The sequence below is a fragment of the Anomaloglossus baeobatrachus genome, unplaced genomic scaffold (genome assembly GCF_048569485.1).
Source record: "Anomaloglossus baeobatrachus isolate aAnoBae1 unplaced genomic scaffold, aAnoBae1.hap1 Scaffold_569, whole genome shotgun sequence".
Lineage (NCBI taxonomy): Eukaryota > Metazoa > Chordata > Amphibia > Anura > Aromobatidae > Anomaloglossus > Anomaloglossus baeobatrachus.
The window spans coordinates 22-13,876 of record NW_027444930.1 but is presented as its reverse complement, the minus strand read 5'-3'; the positions used below and the strand labels follow the sequence as shown (position 1 = coordinate 13,876).

Here is a 13,855-nt window from a genome sequence, read left to right as displayed (position 1 = left end):
AGGGTTTGGGGGCTGGGAAGGAAAGGGAAAAGATTAGGGTTTGGGGATGATGAAAGGGCTTTCTACGGGTAAGGATGGCAAAGGGTGGCAGTGACGGAAAGTCAGGCAACCTGTCCTGTCCGTCTTTTTGTATCGTGAATTGGAAAGACTGCAAGGGGGAGGGGAGTTGCTTGCGCCCTAAAGGAGGAGTTATTCAGATTCATTGCAGTGGGCGGCGGCTGCAAAACGCACCATTCTTCTTGTTTTTGCTCTGCAAAGCAGCCTTTTCAAGGGTTGGCTTGGGTGACAAAATGTCTTGTGTAGGCGTGGGTTTGTCTCCCTCTCGCTCTCTCTCCCTAAGATGTGTCCGGCATAGGCCAGGGTGCCACTCGAGGCCCAAACCAATTCTGGTTATCGCTTCTCGGCCTTTTGGCTAAGATCAAGTGTAGTAGGATAGTATATCCATCTAGAGGAAACCATGGCCCTACCAGGATTGAGGCTATTAGACTGAGTAAGTGTGGGGGTTATGGTGCAATGTGCCCCAGGAATGGACACCCTGGAGGGAGTCTGAACTTGCTAGGTTGGGACCCTGGTAAGCCTCAGACTCTGTCGCACGCCGTGCCTTGCCTATTCATACTTTCCAAGCATATTGCCCTATCCTGGCCTTCTGGCTAAGAAGGGAAATTTTTATAATCCCGGTCGGAGGTCCGGTCAGCTTTGGGCTGAGAAACCAACACCCGGTTGGAGGTCCGGGTCAGCTTTGGCTGAGAAACCAACACCCGGTTGGAGGTCCGGTTAGCCTTGGGCTGAGAAACCAACACCCGGTTGGAGGTCCGGTCAGCCTTGGGCTGAGAAACCAACACCCGGTTGGAGGTCCGGTCAGCCTTGGGCTGAGAAACCAACACCGGTTGACGGTCCGGGCAGTCTCGGCTGCGAAACCAACGACTAGTAGCTCCCTACTCCACTTGGGTAAGATGCCTCGGTGGACGCTGGGAGCAACAACAAGGCTCAACCAGGCTTCGGCTTGGGGGAGCACCGAAGATCCCTGACCCTCGCTGTGGCCTTCTGGCTCGGAGGGACGGGGTTGATTTTTGGGGATCCTCTTCTCACGGAGGGGTCCACACGAATCCTAGCCTTTGCACTGTTTTTGGTGTGACTTCGGTCATGCATTTTTGCGGTGCTTTGGAAAGCTTCATTAAATCAAAAATCTGTTCTTATCAGTTTAATATCTGATACGTCCCCTATCTGGGGACCATATATTAAATGGATTTTTAGAACAGGGAGATGGAAAAAGAGCTTGCTCTGTCCACTCCACGCATTGACCTGGTATTGCAGTACCTCCAGGAACGGTGCACCCCTTCTTAACCCAGTTTCCAAAAGCAGAACTCGATTCACCTGATTCATATTAGCCCGATTAGCGAATTGAAATGAATTTTTATCTAACACACTTTTTACTTGCTTTATTCATCCAAATAGCAAACTCATCACCACTCAACTTCACCAACTCTGCTATGTCCCGTGCAGTATCTTGTTGTCAGTCTAATCTAGATCATGTGTAATTGAATGGAATAGATCCCTTTTGGACAAAGTGGAGTCAGATGCTGCAGTGACCACAGGTGTGAGAGGATCTACAATTGGCATCTGGTGTTATCTCTCTGCTTCCATTCCAAATAAAGTTACCTGTTGTTACCTGAACGTCAAATACTAAGAATGGGCGGCCTATGAAAGAATTAGTACTTTCATTAAGTATACTAAACCGGCTAATTGGGAATAGACAAACTGTAAAAAGCCCTCTGAGAAAGCCCCTCTCTAACCTTTGTTAGTAAGCTTTTCTGTAGCCTGCCTGTTGATGTATTTTCGGTTTGAACAGTGCACAACATGAAGAGACGGAACACTGGCGGCTTGTCACAATGCCCCCCGATGACATCACAATAGCGCTGCTGCCTAGAAAACAAGCTGCGCAGAAGAAGTTGTTCTTTGGGTGGGAGGGTGGGCTAGTGGAAGGAGGGGGCAATCTCTTTTTTTCCCGGGTGGTAGGGGGATGACAGGAGAAGGGAAGCGGGTGGTGAGAAAGGTACAGAGGGCAGGGTTTGGGGGCTGGGAAGGAAAGGGAAAAGATTAGGGTTTGGGGATGATGAAAGGGCTTTCTACGGGTAAGGATGGCAAAGGGTGGCAGTGACGGAAAGTCAGGCAACCTGTCCTGTCCGTCTTTTTGTATCGTGAATTGGAAAGACTGCAAGGGGGAGGGGAGTTGCTTGCGCCCTAAAGGAGGAGTTATTCAGATTCATTGCAGTGGGCGGCGGCTGCAAAACGCACCATTCTTCTTGTTTTTGCTCTGCAAAGCAGCCTTTTCAAGGGTTGGCTTGGGTGACAAAATGTCTTGTGTAGGCGTGGGTTTGTCTCCCTCTCGCTCTCTCTCCCTAAGATGTGTCCGGCATAGGCCAGGGTGCCACTCGAGGCCCAAACCAATTCTGGTTATCGCTTCTCGGCCTTTTGGCTAAGATCAAGTGTAGTATCTGTTCTTATCAGTTTAATATCTGATACGTCCCCTATCTGGGGACCATATATTAAATGGATTTTTAGAACAGGGAGATGGAAAAAGAGCTTGCTCTGTCCACTCCACGCATTGACCTGGTATTGCAGTACCTCCAGGAACGGTGCACCCCTTCTTAACCCAGTTTCCAAAAGCAGAACTCGATTCACCTGATTCATATTAGCCCGATTAGCGAATTGAAATGAATTTTTATCTAACACACTTTTTACTTGCTTTATTCATCCAAATAGCAAACTCATCACCACTCAACTTCACCAACTCTGCTATGTCCCGTGCAGTATCTTGTTGTCAGTCTAATCTAGATCATGTGTAATTGAATGGAATAGATCCCTTTTGGACAAAGTGGAGTCAGATGCTGCAGTGACCACAGGTGTGAGAGGATCTACAATTGGCATCTGGTGTTATCTCTCTGCTTCCACTCCAAATAAAGTTACCTGTTGTTACCTGAACGTCAAATACTAAGAATGGGCGGCCTATGAAAGAATTAGTACTTTCATTAAGTATACTAAACCGGCTAATTGGGAATAGACAAACTGTAAAAAGCCCTCTGAGAAAGCCCCTCTCTAACCTTTGTTAGTAAGCTTTTCTGTAGCCTGCCTGTTGATGTATTTTCGGTTTGAACAGTGCACAACATGAAGAGACGGAACACTGGCGGCTTGTCACAATGCCCCCCGATGACATCACAATAGCGCTGCTGCCTAGAAAACAAGCTGCGCAGAAGAAGTTGTTCTTTGGGTGGGAGGGTGGGCTAGTGGAAGGAGGGGGCAATCTCTTTTTTTCCCGGGTGGTAGGGGGATGACAGGAGAAGGGAAGCGGGTGGTGAGAAAGGTACAGAGGGCAGGGTTTGGGGGCTGGGAAGGAAAGGGAAAAGATTAGGGTTTGGGGATGATGAAAGGGCTTTCTACGGGTAAGGATGGCAAAGGGTGGCAGTGACGGAAAGTCAGGCAACCTGTCCTGTCCGTCTTTTTGTATCGTGAATTGGAAAGACTGCAAGGGGGAGGGGAGTTGCTTGCGCCCTAAAGGAGGAGTTATTCAGATTCATTGCAGTGGGCGGCGGCTGCAAAACGCACCATTCTTCTTGTTTTTGCTCTGCAAAGCAGCCTTTTCAAGGGTTGGCTTGGGTGACAAAATGTCTTGTGTAGGCGTGGGTTTGTCTCCCTCTCGCTCTCTCTCCCTAAGATGTGTCCGGCATAGGCCAGGGTGCCACTCGAGGCCCAAACCAATTCTGGTTATCGCTTCTCGGCCTTTTGGCTAAGATCAAGTGTAGTATCTGTTCTTATCAGTTTAATATCTGATACGTCCCCTATCTGGGGACCATATATTAAATGGATTTTTAGAACAGGGAGATGGAAAAAGAGCTTGCTCTGTCCACTCCACGCATTGACCTGGTATTGCAGTACCTCCAGGAACGGTGCACCCCTTCTTAACCCAGTTTCCAAAAGCAGAACTCGATTCACCTGATTCATATTAGCCCGATTAGCGAATTGAAATGAATTTTTATCTAACACACTTTTTACTTGCTTTATTCATCCAAATAGCAAACTCATCACCACTCAACTTCACCAACTCTGCTATGTCCCGTGCAGTATCTTGTTGTCAGTCTAATCTAGATCATGTGTAATTGAATGGAATAGATCCCTTTTGGACAAAGTGGAGTCAGATGCTGCAGTGACCACAGGTGTGAGAGGATCTACAATTGGCATCTGGTGTTATCTCTCTGCTTCCACTCCAAATAAAGTTACCTGTTGTTACCTGAACGTCAAATACTAAGAATGGGCGGCCTATGAAAGAATTAGTACTTTCATTAAGTATACTAAACCGGCTAATTGGGAATAGACAAACTGTAAAAAGCCCTCTGAGAAAGCCCCTCTCTAACCTTTGTTAGTAAGCTTTTCTGTAGCCTGCCTGTTGATGTATTTTCGGTTTGAACAGTGCACAACATGAAGAGACGGAACACTGGCGGCTTGTCACAATGCCCCCCGATGACATCACAATAGCGCTGCTGCCTAGAAAACAAGCTGCGCAGAAGAAGTTGTTCTTTGGGTGGGAGGGTGGGCTAGTGGAAGGAGGGGGCAATCTCTTTTTTTCCCGGGTGGTAGGGGGATGACAGGAGAAGGGAAGCGGGTGGTGAGAAAGGTACAGAGGGCAGGGTTTGGGGGCTGGGAAGGAAAGGGAAAAGATTAGGGTTTGGGGATGATGAAAGGGCTTTCTACGGGTAAGGATGGCAAAGGGTGGCAGTGACGGAAAGTCAGGCAACCTGTCCTGTCCGTCTTTTTGTATCGTGAATTGGAAAGACTGCAAGGGGGAGGGGAGTTGCTTGCGCCCTAAAGGAGGAGTTATTCAGATTCATTGCAGTGGGCGGCGGCTGCAAAACGCACCATTCTTCTTGTTTTTGCTCTGCAAAGCAGCCTTTTCAAGGGTTGGCTTGGGTGACAAAATGTCTTGTGTAGGCGTGGGTTTGTCTCCCTCTCGCTCTCTCTCCCTAAGATGTGTCCGGCATAGGCCAGGGTGCCACTCGAGGCCCAAACCAATTCTGGTTATCGCTTCTCGGCCTTTTGGCTAAGATCAAGTGTAGTATCTGTTCTTATCAGTTTAATATCTGATACGTCCCCTATCTGGGGACCATATATTAAATGGATTTTTAGAACAGGGAGATGGAAAAAGAGCTTGCTCTGTCCACTCCACGCATTGACCTGGTATTGCAGTACCTCCAGGAACGGTGCACCCCTTCTTAACCCAGTTTCCAAAAGCAGAACTCGATTCACCTGATTCATATTAGCCCGATTAGCGAATTGAAATGAATTTTTATCTAACACACTTTTTACTTGCTTTATTCATCCAAATAGCAAACTCATCACCACTCAACTTCACCAACTCTGCTATGTCCCGTGCAGTATCTTGTTGTCAGTCTAATCTAGATCATGTGTAATTGAATGGAATAGATCCCTTTTGGACAAAGTGGAGTCAGATGCTGCAGTGACCACAGGTGTGAGAGGATCTACAATTGGCATCTGGTGTTATCTCTCTGCTTCCACTCCAAATAAAGTTACCTGTTGTTACCTGAACGTCAAATACTAAGAATGGGCGGCCTATGAAAGAATTAGTACTTTCATTAAGTATACTAAACCGGCTAATTGGGAATAGACAAACTGTAAAAAGCCCTCTGAGAAAGCCCCTCTCTAACCTTTGTTAGTAAGCTTTTCTGTAGCCTGCCTGTTGATGTATTTTCGGTTTGAACAGTGCACAACATGAAGAGACGGAACACTGGCGGCTTGTCACAATGCCCCCCGATGACATCACAATAGCGCTGCTGCCTAGAAAACAAGCTGCGCAGAAGAAGTTGTTCTTTGGGTGGGAGGGTGGGCTAGTGGAAGGAGGGGGCAATCTCTTTTTTTCCCGGGTGGTAGGGGGATGACAGGAGAAGGGAAGCGGGTGGTGAGAAAGGTACAGAGGGCAGGGTTTGGGGGCTGGGAAGGAAAGGGAAAAGATTAGGGTTTGGGGATGATGAAAGGGCTTTCTACGGGTAAGGATGGCAAAGGGTGGCAGTGACGGAAAGTCAGGCAACCTGTCCTGTCCGTCTTTTTGTATCGTGAATTGGAAAGACTGCAAGGGGGAGGGGAGTTGCTTGCGCCCTAAAGGAGGAGTTATTCAGATTCATTGCAGTGGGCGGCGGCTGCAAAACGCACCATTCTTCTTGTTTTTGCTCTGCAAAGCAGCCTTTTCAAGGGTTGGCTTGGGTGACAAAATGTCTTGTGTAGGCGTGGGTTTGTCTCCCTCTCGCTCTCTCTCCCTAAGATGTGTCCGGCATAGGCCAGGGTGCCACTCGAGGCCCAAACCAATTCTGGTTATCGCTTCTCGGCCTTTTGGCTAAGATCAAGTGTAGTATCTGTTCTTATCAGTTTAATATCTGATACGTCCCCTATCTGGGGACCATATATTAAATGGATTTTTAGAACAGGGAGATGGAAAAAGAGCTTGCTCTGTCCACTCCACGCATTGACCTGGTATTGCAGTACCTCCAGGAACGGTGCACCCCTTCTTAACCCAGTTTCCAAAAGCAGAACTCGATTCACCTGATTCATATTAGCCCGATTAGCGAATTGAAATGAATTTTTATCTAACACACTTTTTACTTGCTTTATTCATCCAAATAGCAAACTCATCACCACTCAACTTCACCAACTCTGCTATGTCCCGTGCAGTATCTTGTTGTCAGTCTAATCTAGATCATGTGTAATTGAATGGAATAGATCCCTTTTGGACAAAGTGGAGTCAGATGCTGCAGTGACCACAGGTGTGAGAGGATCTACAATTGGCATCTGGTGTTATCTCTCTGCTTCCACTCCAAATAAAGTTACCTGTTGTTACCTGAACGTCAAATACTAAGAATGGGCGGCCTATGAAAGAATTAGTACTTTCATTAAGTATACTAAACCGGCTAATTGGGAATAGACAAACTGTAAAAAGCCCTCTGAGAAAGCCCCTCTCTAACCTTTGTTAGTAAGCTTTTCTGTAGCCTGCCTGTTGATGTATTTTCGGTTTGAACAGTGCACAACATGAAGAGACGGAACACTGGCGGCTTGTCACAATGCCCCCCGATGACATCACAATAGCGCTGCTGCCTAGAAAACAAGCTGCGCAGAAGAAGTTGTTCTTTGGGTGGGAGGGTGGGCTAGTGGAAGGAGGGGGCAATCTCTTTTTTTCCCGGGTGGTAGGGGGATGACAGGAGAAGGGAAGCGGGTGGTGAGAAAGGTACAGAGGGCAGGGTTTGGGGGCTGGGAAGGAAAGGGAAAAGATTAGGGTTTGGGGATGATGAAAGGGCTTTCTACGGGTAAGGATGGCAAAGGGTGGCAGTGACGGAAAGTCAGGCAACCTGTCCTGTCCGTCTTTTTGTATCGTGAATTGGAAAGACTGCAAGGGGGAGGGGAGTTGCTTGCGCCCTAAAGGAGGAGTTATTCAGATTCATTGCAGTGGGCGGCGGCTGCAAAACGCACCATTCTTCTTGTTTTTGCTCTGCAAAGCAGCCTTTTCAAGGGTTGGCTTGGGTGACAAAATGTCTTGTGTAGGCGTGGGTTTGTCTCCCTCTCGCTCTCTCTCCCTAAGATGTGTCCGGCATAGGCCAGGGTGCCACTCGAGGCCCAAACCAATTCTGGTTATCGCTTCTCGGCCTTTTGGCTAAGATCAAGTGTAGTATCTGTTCTTATCAGTTTAATATCTGATACGTCCCCTATCTGGGGACCATATATTAAATGGATTTTTAGAACAGGGAGATGGAAAAAGAGCTTGCTCTGTCCACTCCACGCATTGACCTGGTATTGCAGTACCTCCAGGAACGGTGCACCCCTTCTTAACCCAGTTTCCAAAAGCAGAACTCGATTCACCTGATTCATATTAGCCCGATTAGCGAATTGAAATGAATTTTTATCTAACACACTTTTTACTTGCTTTATTCATCCAAATAGCAAACTCATCACCACTCAACTTCACCAACTCTGCTATGTCCCGTGCAGTATCTTGTTGTCAGTCTAATCTAGATCATGTGTAATTGAATGGAATAGATCCCTTTTGGACAAAGTGGAGTCAGATGCTGCAGTGACCACAGGTGTGAGAGGATCTACAATTGGCATCTGGTGTTATCTCTCTGCTTCCACTCCAAATAAAGTTACCTGTTGTTACCTGAACGTCAAATACTAAGAATGGGCGGCCTATGAAAGAATTAGTACTTTCATTAAGTATACTAAACCGGCTAATTGGGAATAGACAAACTGTAAAAAGCCCTCTGAGAAAGCCCCTCTCTAACCTTTGTTAGTAAGCTTTTCTGTAGCCTGCCTGTTGATGTATTTTCGGTTTGAACAGTGCACAACATGAAGAGACGGAACACTGGCGGCTTGTCACAATGCCCCCCGATGACATCACAATAGCGCTGCTGCCTAGAAAACAAGCTGCGCAGAAGAAGTTGTTCTTTGGGTGGGAGGGTGGGCTAGTGGAAGGAGGGGGCAATCTCTTTTTTTCCCGGGTGGTAGGGGGATGACAGGAGAAGGGAAGCGGGTGGTGAGAAAGGTACAGAGGGCAGGGTTTGGGGGCTGGGAAGGAAAGGGAAAAGATTAGGGTTTGGGGATGATGAAAGGGCTTTCTACGGGTAAGGATGGCAAAGGGTGGCAGTGACGGAAAGTCAGGCAACCTGTCCTGTCCGTCTTTTTGTATCGTGAATTGGAAAGACTGCAAGGGGGAGGGGAGTTGCTTGCGCCCTAAAGGAGGAGTTATTCAGATTCATTGCAGTGGGCGGCGGCTGCAAAACGCACCATTCTTCTTGTTTTTGCTCTGCAAAGCAGCCTTTTCAAGGGTTGGCTTGGGTGACAAAATGTCTTGTGTAGGCGTGGGTTTGTCTCCCTCTCGCTCTCTCTCCCTAAGATGTGTCCGGCATAGGCCAGGGTGCCACTCGAGGCCCAAACCAATTCTGGTTATCGCTTCTCGGCCTTTTGGCTAAGATCAAGTGTAGTATCTGTTCTTATCAGTTTAATATCTGATACGTCCCCTATCTGGGGACCATATATTAAATGGATTTTTAGAACAGGGAGATGGAAAAAGAGCTTGCTCTGTCCACTCCACGCATTGACCTGGTATTGCAGTACCTCCAGGAACGGTGCACCCCTTCTTAACCCAGTTTCCAAAAGCAGAACTCGATTCACCTGATTCATATTAGCCCGATTAGCGAATTGAAATGAATTTTTATCTAACACACTTTTTACTTGCTTTATTCATCCAAATAGCAAACTCATCACCACTCAACTTCACCAACTCTGCTATGTCCCGTGCAGTATCTTGTTGTCAGTCTAATCTAGATCATGTGTAATTGAATGGAATAGATCCCTTTTGGACAAAGTGGAGTCAGATGCTGCAGTGACCACAGGTGTGAGAGGATCTACAATTGGCATCTGGTGTTATCTCTCTGCTTCCACTCCAAATAAAGTTACCTGTTGTTACCTGAACGTCAAATACTAAGAATGGGCGGCCTATGAAAGAATTAGTACTTTCATTAAGTATACTAAACCGGCTAATTGGGAATAGACAAACTGTAAAAAGCCCTCTGAGAAAGCCCCTCTCTAACCTTTGTTAGTAAGCTTTTCTGTAGCCTGCCTGTTGATGTATTTTCGGTTTGAACAGTGCACAACATGAAGAGACGGAACACTGGCGGCTTGTCACAATGCCCCCCGATGACATCACAATAGCGCTGCTGCCTAGAAAACAAGCTGCGCAGAAGAAGTTGTTCTTTGGGTGGGAGGGTGGGCTAGTGGAAGGAGGGGGCAATCTCTTTTTTTACCGGGTGGTAGGGGGATGACAGGAGAAGGGAAGCGGGTGGTGAGAAAGGTACAGAGGGCAGGGTTTGGGGGCTGGGAAGGAAAGGGAAAAGATTAGGGTTTGGGGATGATGAAAGGGCTTTCTACGGGTAAGGATGGCAAAGGGTGGCAGTGACGGAAAGTCAGGCAACCTGTCCTGTCCGTCTTTTTGTATCGTGAATTGGAAAGACTGCAAGGGGGAGGGGAGTTGCTTGCGCCCTAAAGGAGGAGTTATTCAGATTCATTGCAGTGGGCGGCGGCTGCAAAACGCACCATTCTTCTTGTTTTTGCTCTGCAAAGCAGCCTGTTCAAGGGTTGGCTTGGGTGACAAAATGTCTTGTGTAGGCGTGGGTTTGTCTCCCTCTCGCTCTCTCTCCCTAAGATGTGTCCGGCATAGGCCAGGGTGCCACTCGAGGCCCAAACCAATTCTGGTTATCGCTTCTCGGCCTTTTGGCTAAGATCAAGTGTAGTATCTGTTCTTATCAGTTTAATATCTGATACGTCCCCTATCTGGGGACCATATATTAAATGGATTTTTAGAACAGGGAGATGGAAAAAGAGCTTGCTCTGTCCACTCCACGCATTGACCTGGTATTGCAGTACCTCCAGGAACGGTGCACCCCTTCTTAACCCAGTTTCCAAAAGCAGAACTCGATTCACCTGATTCATATTAGCCCGATTAGCGAATTGAAATGAATTTTTATCTAACACACTTTTTACTTGCTTTATTCATCCAAATAGCAAACTCATCACCACTCAACTTCACCAACTCTGCTATGTCCCGTGCAGTATCTTGTTGTCAGTCTAATCTAGATCATGTGTAATTGAATGGAATAGATCCCTTTTGGACAAAGTGGAGTCAGATGCTGCAGTGACCACAGGTGTGAGAGGATCTACAATTGGCATCTGGTGTTATCTCTCTGCTTCCACTCCAAATAAAGTTACCTGTTGTTACCTGAACGTCAAATACTAAGAATGGGCGGCCTATGAAAGAATTAGTACTTTCATTAAGTATACTAAACCGGCTAATTGGGAATAGACAAACTGTAAAAAGCCCTCTGAGAAAGCCCCTCTCTAACCTTTGTTAGTAAGCTTTTCTGTAGCCTGCCTGTTGATGTATTTTCGGTTTGAACAGTGCACAACATGAAGAGACGGAACACTGGCGGCTTGTCACAATGCCCCCCGATGACATCACAATAGCGCTGCTGCCTAGAAAACAAGCTGCGCAGAAGAAGTTGTTCTTTGGGTGGGAGGGTGGGCTAGTGGAAGGAGGGGGCAATCTCTTTTTTTCCCGGGTGGTAGGGGGATGACAGGAGAAGGGAAGCGGGTGGTGAGAAAGGTACAGAGGGCAGGGTTTGGGGGCTGGGAAGGAAAGGGAAAAGATTAGGGTTTGGGGATGATGAAAGGGCTTTCTACGGGTAAGGATGGCAAAGGGTGGCAGTGACGGAAAGTCAGGCAACCTGTCCTGTCCGTCTTTTTGTATCGTGAATTGGAAAGACTGCAAGGGGGAGGGGAGTTGCTTGCGCCCTAAAGGAGGAGTTATTCAGATTCATTGCAGTGGGCGGCGGCTGCAAAACGCACCATTCTTCTTGTTTTTGCTCTGCAAAGCAGCCTTTTCAAGGGTTGGCTTGGGTGACAAAATGTCTTGTGTAGGCGTGGGTTTGTCTCCCTCTCGCTCTCTCTCCCTAAGATGTGTCCGGCATAGGCCAGGGTGCCACTCGAGGCCCAAACCAATTCTGGTTATCGCTTCTCGGCCTTTTGGCTAAGATCAAGTGTAGTATCTGTTCTTATCAGTTTAATATCTGATACGTCCCCTATCTGGGGACCATATATTAAATGGATTTTTAGAACAGGGAGATGGAAAAAGAGCTTGCTCTGTCCACTCCACGCATTGACCTGGTATTGCAGTACCTCCAGGAACGGTGCACCCCTTCTTAACCCAGTTTCCAAAAGCAGAACTCGATTCACCTGATTCATATTAGCCCGATTAGCGAATTGAAATGAATTTTTATCTAACACACTTTTTACTTGCTTTATTCATCCAAATAGCAAACTCATCACCACTCAACTTCACCAACTCTGCTATGTCCCGTGCAGTATCTTGTTGTCAGTCTAATCTAGATCATGTGTAATTGAATGGAATAGATCCCTTTTGGACAAAGTGGAGTCAGATGCTGCAGTGACCACAGGTGTGAGAGGATCTACAATTGGCATCTGGTGTTATCTCTCTGCTTCCACTCCAAATAAAGTTACCTGTTGTTACCTGAACGTCAAATACTAAGAATGGGCGGCCTATGAAAGAATTAGTACTTTCATTAAGTATACTAAACCGGCTAATTGGGAATAGACAAACTGTAAAAAGCCCTCTGAGAAAGCCCCTCTCTAACCTTTGTTAGTAAGCTTTTCTGTAGCCTGCCTGTTGATGTATTTTCGGTTTGAACAGTGCACAACATGAAGAGACGGAACACTGGCGGCTTGTCACAATGCCCCCCGATGACATCACAATAGCGCTGCTGCCTAGAAAACAAGCTGCGCAGAAGAAGTTGTTCTTTGGGTGGGAGGGTGGGCTAGTGGAAGGAGGGGGCAATCTCTTTTTTTCCCGGGTGGTAGGGGGATGACAGGAGAAGGGAAGCGGGTGGTGAGAAAGGTACAGAGGGCAGGGTTTGGGGGCTGGGAAGGAAAGGGAAAAGATTAGGGTTTGGGGATGATGAAAGGGCTTTCTACGGGTAAGGATGGCAAAGGGTGGCAGTGACGGAAAGTCAGGCAACCTGTCCTGTCCGTCTTTTTGTATCGTGAATTGGAAAGACTGCAAGGGGGAGGGGAGTTGCTTGCGCCCTAAAGGAGGAGTTATTCAGATTCATTGCAGTGGGCGGCGGCTGCAAAACGCACCATTCTTCTTGTTTTTGCTCTGCAAAGCAGCCTTTTCAAGGGTTGGCTTGGGTGACAAAATGTCTTGTGTAGGCGTGGGTTTGTCTCCCTCTCGCTCTCTCTCCCTAAGATGTGTCCGGCATAGGCCAGGGTGCCACTCGAGGCCCAAACCAATTCTGGTTATCGCTTCTCGGCCTTTTGGCTAAGATCAAGTGTAGTATCTGTTCTTATCAGTTTAATATCTGATACGTCCCCTATCTGGGGACCATATATTAAATGGATTTTTAGAACAGGGAGATGGAAAAAGAGCTTGCTCTGTCCACTCCACGCATTGACCTGGTATTGCAGTACCTCCAGGAACGGTGCACCCCTTCTTAACCCAGTTTCCAAAAGCAGAACTCGATTCACCTGATTCATATTAGCCCGATTAGCGAATTGAAATGAATTTTTATCTAACACACTTTTTACTTGCTTTATTCATCCAAATAGCAAACTCATCACCACTCAACTTCACCAACTCTGCTATGTCCCGTGCAGTATCTTGTTGTCAGTCTAATCTAGATCATGTGTAATTGAATGGAATAGATCCCTTTTGGACAAAGTGGAGTCAGATGCTGCAGTGACCACAGGTGTGAGAGGATCTACAATTGGCATCTGGTGTTATCTCTCTGCTTCCACTCCAAATAAAGTTACCTGTTGTTACCTGAACGTCAAATACTAAGAATGGGCGGCCTATGAAAGAATTAGTACTTTCATTAAGTATACTAAACCGGCTAATTGGGAATAGACAAACTGTAAAAAGCCCTCTGAGAAAGCCCCTCTCTAACCTTTGTTAGTAAGCTTTTCTGTAGCCTGCCTGTTGATGTATTTTCGGTTTGAACAGTGCACAACATGAAGAGACGGAACACTGGCGGCTTGTCACAATGCCCCCCGATGACATCACAATAGCGCTGCTGCCTAGAAAACAAGCTGCGCAGAAGAAGTTGTTCTTTGGGTGGGAGGGTGGGCTAGTGGAAGGAGGGGGCAATCTCTTTTTTTCCCGGGTGGTAGGGGGATGACAGGAGAAGGGAAGCGGGTGGTGAGAAAGGTACAGAGGGCAGGGTTTGGGGGCTGGGAA

The 13,855-nt window shown here is 47.2% G+C and overlaps 10 non-coding genes across 10 annotated transcripts; all 10 read left to right on the top strand.

Annotated features, from left to right (window-relative positions):
* Positions 1-1,143: 1,143 nt before the first annotated feature.
* Positions 1,144-1,339, top strand: LOC142284365 (U2 spliceosomal RNA). The gene has a single exon (XR_012745883.1). It is a non-coding gene; the product is annotated as a U2 spliceosomal RNA (small nuclear RNA).
* A 1,117-nt stretch (positions 1,340-2,456) lies between these two features.
* On the top strand, positions 2,457-2,647 carry LOC142284330 (U2 spliceosomal RNA). Its single transcript, XR_012745849.1, has one exon. It is a non-coding gene; the product is annotated as a U2 spliceosomal RNA (small nuclear RNA).
* Positions 2,648-3,764: 1,117 nt separating this feature from the next.
* Positions 3,765-3,955, top strand: LOC142284318 (U2 spliceosomal RNA). Its single transcript, XR_012745837.1, has one exon. It is a non-coding gene; the product is annotated as a U2 spliceosomal RNA (small nuclear RNA).
* Positions 3,956-5,072: 1,117 nt separating this feature from the next.
* LOC142284306 (U2 spliceosomal RNA) lies at positions 5,073-5,263 on the top strand. Its single transcript, XR_012745826.1, has one exon. It is a non-coding gene; the product is annotated as a U2 spliceosomal RNA (small nuclear RNA).
* A 1,117-nt stretch (positions 5,264-6,380) lies between these two features.
* On the top strand, positions 6,381-6,571 carry LOC142284293 (U2 spliceosomal RNA). The gene has a single exon (XR_012745815.1). It is a non-coding gene; the product is annotated as a U2 spliceosomal RNA (small nuclear RNA).
* A 1,117-nt stretch (positions 6,572-7,688) lies between these two features.
* Positions 7,689-7,879, top strand: LOC142284281 (U2 spliceosomal RNA). The gene has a single exon (XR_012745804.1). It is a non-coding gene; the product is annotated as a U2 spliceosomal RNA (small nuclear RNA).
* A 1,117-nt stretch (positions 7,880-8,996) lies between these two features.
* On the top strand, positions 8,997-9,187 carry LOC142284416 (U2 spliceosomal RNA). Its single transcript, XR_012745924.1, has one exon. It is a non-coding gene; the product is annotated as a U2 spliceosomal RNA (small nuclear RNA).
* A 1,117-nt stretch (positions 9,188-10,304) lies between these two features.
* Positions 10,305-10,495, top strand: LOC142284404 (U2 spliceosomal RNA). Its single transcript, XR_012745913.1, has one exon. It is a non-coding gene; the product is annotated as a U2 spliceosomal RNA (small nuclear RNA).
* Positions 10,496-11,612: 1,117 nt separating this feature from the next.
* Positions 11,613-11,803, top strand: LOC142284392 (U2 spliceosomal RNA). The gene has a single exon (XR_012745902.1). It is a non-coding gene; the product is annotated as a U2 spliceosomal RNA (small nuclear RNA).
* A 1,117-nt stretch (positions 11,804-12,920) lies between these two features.
* Positions 12,921-13,111, top strand: LOC142284379 (U2 spliceosomal RNA). The gene has a single exon (XR_012745890.1). It is a non-coding gene; the product is annotated as a U2 spliceosomal RNA (small nuclear RNA).
* Positions 13,112-13,855: the final 744 nt, after the last annotated feature.